Below are 5,589 nucleotides of genomic sequence, written 5' to 3' on the forward strand. Positions count from 1 at the left end.
ATTTTGTCATCAGTTCTGGCTACCAACTCCTCTATCCCAGCGGTATTTCAAAGCAAGTGTGTGGGTACTTCCGAAAGTTCATGGTAAAATAGAAGTAAAATAATTGAAAAGTTTCATGAACTTTTTGAAGACCCCTCATAAACATCCCGTATGATTTACTTTGTACATGTTTTCTTACCTATTTCTAACAGATAAAATAATAATAATAAATATGTCATTATCATACCTAACAGAACACAAATATTTTTTAGTATTATATAGAAACTCTGTTCTACTATTTTTTCTGATTGAAAATCTAGGGGTCTACATGACCCATTCTAATACTTTATATAAAATATTTAGCTTGGGCACTCAAAGTGACTAAATTGAGACTGAATGTCTTCCATACAACAAATGAAGCCATCGACAAAATAATAAGTCAACGCAAGGAATGGGAGAAAATATTTGCAAGTCATACATCTTAGATGGGGGTAATAACCAAAATACATAGGGACTCACCAGTCCTGAGTCTTCAGGATGACCTAGAAGCACACGGACCCAAGAAAGTTCTCCAACACCAGAGAACCAGATCCTGCATCTCCAGCACACCTGCAGAGCTTCCCTTCCTGCAGCTGTCACTCTCTGCAGCTCATCTGTGCTGCTTCCCTGGACGCCCTCCTGTAACAGCAGAGACCAACGGGGCACAGCAGAGACCACCAACCTCTGAGAAGAGAAAATGGCAGGTGAGGACAAGAGCAGCCCATTTACAGAATGGATATTTAAATAAGGGCTCCTGAAAGACTCGTTCTGATCGGATGAGAGGGAGTCTTGTAGTCTGAATGTGACTGGATAATCCTTGATTGGCATCAACTAATCAGAAGAGGAAAGCTTGGGACTGTGCAAGTCTGGCCTGGCATGGTCTGGAGGCTGTTCAGTTGTGACTGCTCAGGAGCTGGATTTGCTGCCTGCTTTCAGCCACTACCTGAGGCTGTGAGGGGCAGCAATCAGAGCCTCCTCAAGCTGTAGGCAGTGTGGCCATGGAGAGTCAGGCTCCAACCTGCATAACTACTGGCCTTACCAACATTGGGAGCTCTGTCTTCTTGTAGAGCCGAGCGATGGGCAGAATCCTGCCACTGGCATCACTGAAAATGTGCTGCATTTCTAAGCTCAGAGACATGGAGCCAAAGGAGACAATGTCTAGGAATTTCACCTGGAGTTCTTAGACCAAACTGACTCAGAGGTGGGTAAACATTAAGGTACAGAAGAAGGTGAGTCGCTTGTGGGAGAGACTCACCAAGCAGAGAAGGACCCACTGGTTTTGGCCCCTGACTTTGATCACTGGTTGGACGAGCCTGATGTGGAAATGGAGCTCAGGGCCAAGAAAGAGGAATGCCTAAATAAACTCAGACTTGAAAACCAAGGCTTGCCTGAAGCTCTTAGAAGCTTGAAGAAAGAAAATCTGTTCGTGTATAACCTCGTGCAGTTCTTGGGATTCTCTGGATCTTCCTCAATGTGACTGCATGGTTCTTTATCTTGGGAAAAGAGTCCTTTTATGACACATTCCACACTGGCTGACATGATGTATTACTGCTGGATGCTGGCAGGCATGGAAACTGAATGCAGCAATTGGAAAATTAAATCACTGGTAATGCCTTCTCCTATCCAAATTCTTGGAATAAGTATTTTTTTTATCATCTTTGGCACCATAGAAGTATGCAAAACAAAGCTATGGTTTTCTTTGTGTTGTATAGGAAGCACAATTGAAATTTCAGATACCCCTTCTATGTTTCCTGCATTGAAATGGATTGGAGGGTGCTCACATGGCTTTGTCACACTGTGTGGATTCCCAAATGTCCTCTGAGATGTTTGGCAGAAGCTGTCTCAGTGATCCAGTCCATTCCAGTATTCAGTGAAACAGGAAGATTCAGTTTTGAATTTGCTATGTCCAGTACAAATCAAAGTTACTTGTTTTAGTTTTGTTCACATACTTATGATGTTATTTTTTGGACTATAATAAATTTCTGTCACCTTTTTAAACAACCCTGTGGACGCAAAGGGAAATGATCTACTAAAAAGAGGTTTACATGGTTTCTTGCCAGTTTGAGCCTAATCTAGGAGTTTTACAGTTTTATTTTCTAGTACTCTTTGAAAAGTTATTTTTAAACTTAAATAATTGAATTATCAGTGGGGTGATCCATGCTCCCCCAAGTAGCATTTCTGAATTTACTGTAGTGTCTTAGTGTAGTACTCATGTGATATGAATTCTTGATATATGATGACAAGTTCATCCCTGTGTGTTCAGTTAGTGACAGCAAAAGGCTCAGCCCCACCCCATCCCCCTCTCATGTCTCATCAGTCTGTCCCATGCAGGCCAGAGATAGTTCTTTAGTACCCTGTCCCTAGAAGGTGCAGACCATTCTCATGGTTGGGATTGGTTCTTTTCAACTATTGCTTCTGGAAAAAAGAAAGAAAGAAAGAAAGAAAAACACAAGGCTATGTTGCTCTGTAGGGGGCTGTACAAGTAATTAAGGCAGGACCTAATATATTCTGTGCCCAACAGGCTACTTGTTTAGTGGGGCAGCATTAAGTGTTTGACAATCACGTAGACTCAGCAACTGAGTCTGAGTCAGAGTGCGGCTAGAGAACATGTATTGCATCTGACATCTTTTGTCCTAAATCCTCTGTTACAATGTGGGCATTGGAGAGGCACAGAATGATTTGAGAGAAACCAATCAGAAACTTAAAACACTATGATTATTTCATTTATAGCTAAATCAGAACTATTTTTCAACCCTGAAGAAAGATGAAATATTATTTACAGAACAGTGAGATTATTAGTTCCAAACTCAAATGGCTACAAGGGTCAGAGGGAAGGAACATAAACATGGGCCAAACTGGCAGTAATACAGCTGCTGGCAATGCAGCCTGCGGCAGCTGCAAACAGAAGAGGAGGCCAGACCACAGAAGGCCAGACACACCTACAACAATCTGTCTTAAGCTGTGCACAAACATAGGAAAAATATCTCGGTCTCTCTTCTCCTGCACTGGATGAGTCTGTTACTTCTGCACTTGTCAGAGTGGTGGCTCTGTATGTTTTTTAATAGACCTCAAAACATCTGCTTCTATCCAGCTGTTCTTACATTGGCTTTCTCACGTATGTGCAGTAGAACCCTGAAAACAGAGCAGGAACTTTGTTTTTTTTTTCTTGTTGTTGTTGTTGTTGTTTTCATGTTCTTTTTATTTTTATTTTATTTTATTTTAAATTTTATTTTGTCGATATACATTGTGGCTGATTATTGCTCCCCATCACCAAAACTTCCCTCCCTTCTCCCTCCCCCCCAACAATGTCCTTTCTGTTTGCTTGTCGTATCAACTTCAAGTAATTGTGGTTGTTATATCTTCTCCCCCCCCCCGGTTTTGTGAGTGTGTGTGTGTGTGTGTGTGTGTGTGTGTGTGTGTGAATTTATATATTAATTTTTAGCTCCCACCAATAAGTGAGAACATGTGGTATTTTTCTTTCTGTGCCTGACTTGTTTCACTTAATATAATTCTCTCGAGGTCCATCCATGTTGTTGCAAATGGCAGTATTTCATTCGTTTTTATAGCTGAGTAGTATTCCATTGTGTAGATGTACCACATTTTCCGTATCCACTCATCTGATGATGGACATTTGGGCTGGTTCCAACTCTTGGCTATTGTAAAGAGTGCTGCGATGAACATTGGGAAACAGGTATACCTTCAACTTGATGATTTCCATTCCTCTGGGTATATTCCCAACAGTGGGATAGCTGGATCGTATGGTAGATCTATCTGCAATTGTTTGAGGAACCTCCATACCATTTTCCATAGAGGCTGCACCATTTTGCAGTCCCACCAACAATGTATGAGAGTTCCTTTTTCTCCGCAACCTCGCCAGCATTTATCGTTCAGAGTCTTTTGGATTTTAGCCTTCCTAACTGGGGTTAGATGGTATCTCAGTGTGGTTTTGATTTGCATTTCCCGGATGCTGAGTGATGTTGAGCATTTTTTCATATGTCTGTTGGCCATTTTTATATCTTTCTTAGAGAAATGCCTACTTAGCTCTTTTGCCCATTTTTTAATTGGGTTGCTTGTTTTCTTCTTGTAAAGTTGTTTGAGTTCTTTATATATTCTGGATATTAATCCTTTGTCAGATGTATATTTTGCAAATATTTTCTCCCACTCTGTTGGTTGTCTTTTAACTCTGTTAATTGTTTCTTTTGCTGTGCAGAAGCTTTTTAGTTTGATATAATCCCATTTGTATATTTTTCCTTTGGTTGCCCGTGCTTTTGGGGTCGTGTTCATGAAGTCTGTGCCCAGTCCTATTTCCTGAAGTGTTTCTCCTATGTTTTCTTTAAGAAGTTTTATTGTTTCAGGATGTATATTTAAATCCTTAATCCATTTTGAGTTGATTTTAGTACACGGTGAGAGGTATGGATCTAGTTTCATTCTCCTGCATATGGATATCCAGGTATCCCAGCACCATTTGCTGAAGAGGCAGTCCCTTCCCCAGTGAATAGGCTTGGTGCCTTTGTCAAAGATCAGATGGCAGTAAGTGTGTGGGTTGATTTCTGGATTCTCTATTCTATTCCGTTGGTCAGTGTGTCTGTTTTTATGCCAGTACCATACTGTTTTGGTTATTATAGCTTTGTAGTATAGCTTAAAGTCAGGTAGTGTTATGCCTCCAGCTTTATTTTTTTTGCTCAGCATTGCTTTGGCTATGCGTGGTCTTTTATTGTTCCATAGAAATGACTGGATGGTTTTTTCCATTTCTGAGAAAAATGTCTTTGGAATTTTGATGGGGATTGCATTGAATTTGTATATCACTTTGGGTAGTATGGACATTTTCACTATGTTGATTCTTCCAATCCAAGAGCATGGGATATCTTTCCATCTTCTTGTATCCTCTCTAATTTCTCTCAGCAGTGGTTTGTAGTTCTCATTATAGAGATTTTTCACCTCCTTGGTTAACTCAATTCCTAAGTATTTTATTTTTTTGGTGGCTATTGTAAATGGGCAGGCTTTCTTGATTTCTCATTCTGCATGTTCACTATTGGAGAAAAGAAATGCTACTGATTTTTGTGTGTTGATTTTGTATCCTGCTACTGTGCTGAAATCATTTATCGATTCCAAGAGTTTTTTTGTAGAGGTTTTAGGCTGTTCGTTATATAGGATCATGTCATCTGCAAACAGGGACAGTTTGACTTCATCTTTTCCAATCTGGATGCCCTTTATTTCCTTCTTTTCTCTGATTGCTCTGGCTAGTACTTCCAACACTATGTTGAATAGGAGTGGTGAGAGTGGGCATCCTTGTCTAGTTCCAGAGCAGGAACTTTGGATAGAAAACTACAAGCCAATCCTTTAACAAGGATTCCTGGCAGGAAACCCACAAAAAGGGGAACTAAAAAAAATCCAGACATGATGTTTGGCTGTTATAAAACATCAGTTCTCCCTAAGGCATTCTCAGTAAACCAACTGAAATAAGTGTTAGAAGTAACGCTGTTGTAAAACATTCAAGGCATAATGTTTCTTTCTGTTCTTCCATTTCCACAGTTTCTGGGGAAAGGAGACCCAGTGAGTTAATGCTGGGTC

At 40.3% G+C, this 5,589-nt stretch overlaps 1 pseudogene; it reads left to right on the forward strand.

The window, feature by feature from the left end:
* Positions 1–464: 464 nt before the first annotated feature.
* Positions 465–2,043, forward strand: LOC134376102 (very-long-chain (3R)-3-hydroxyacyl-CoA dehydratase 3-like; annotated as a pseudogene).
* The last annotated feature ends 3,546 nt before the right edge of the window (positions 2,044–5,589 follow it).

The sequence above is a fragment of the Cynocephalus volans genome, chromosome 4 (assembly GCF_027409185.1).
Source record: "Cynocephalus volans isolate mCynVol1 chromosome 4, mCynVol1.pri, whole genome shotgun sequence".
Lineage (NCBI taxonomy): Eukaryota > Metazoa > Chordata > Mammalia > Dermoptera > Cynocephalidae > Cynocephalus > Cynocephalus volans.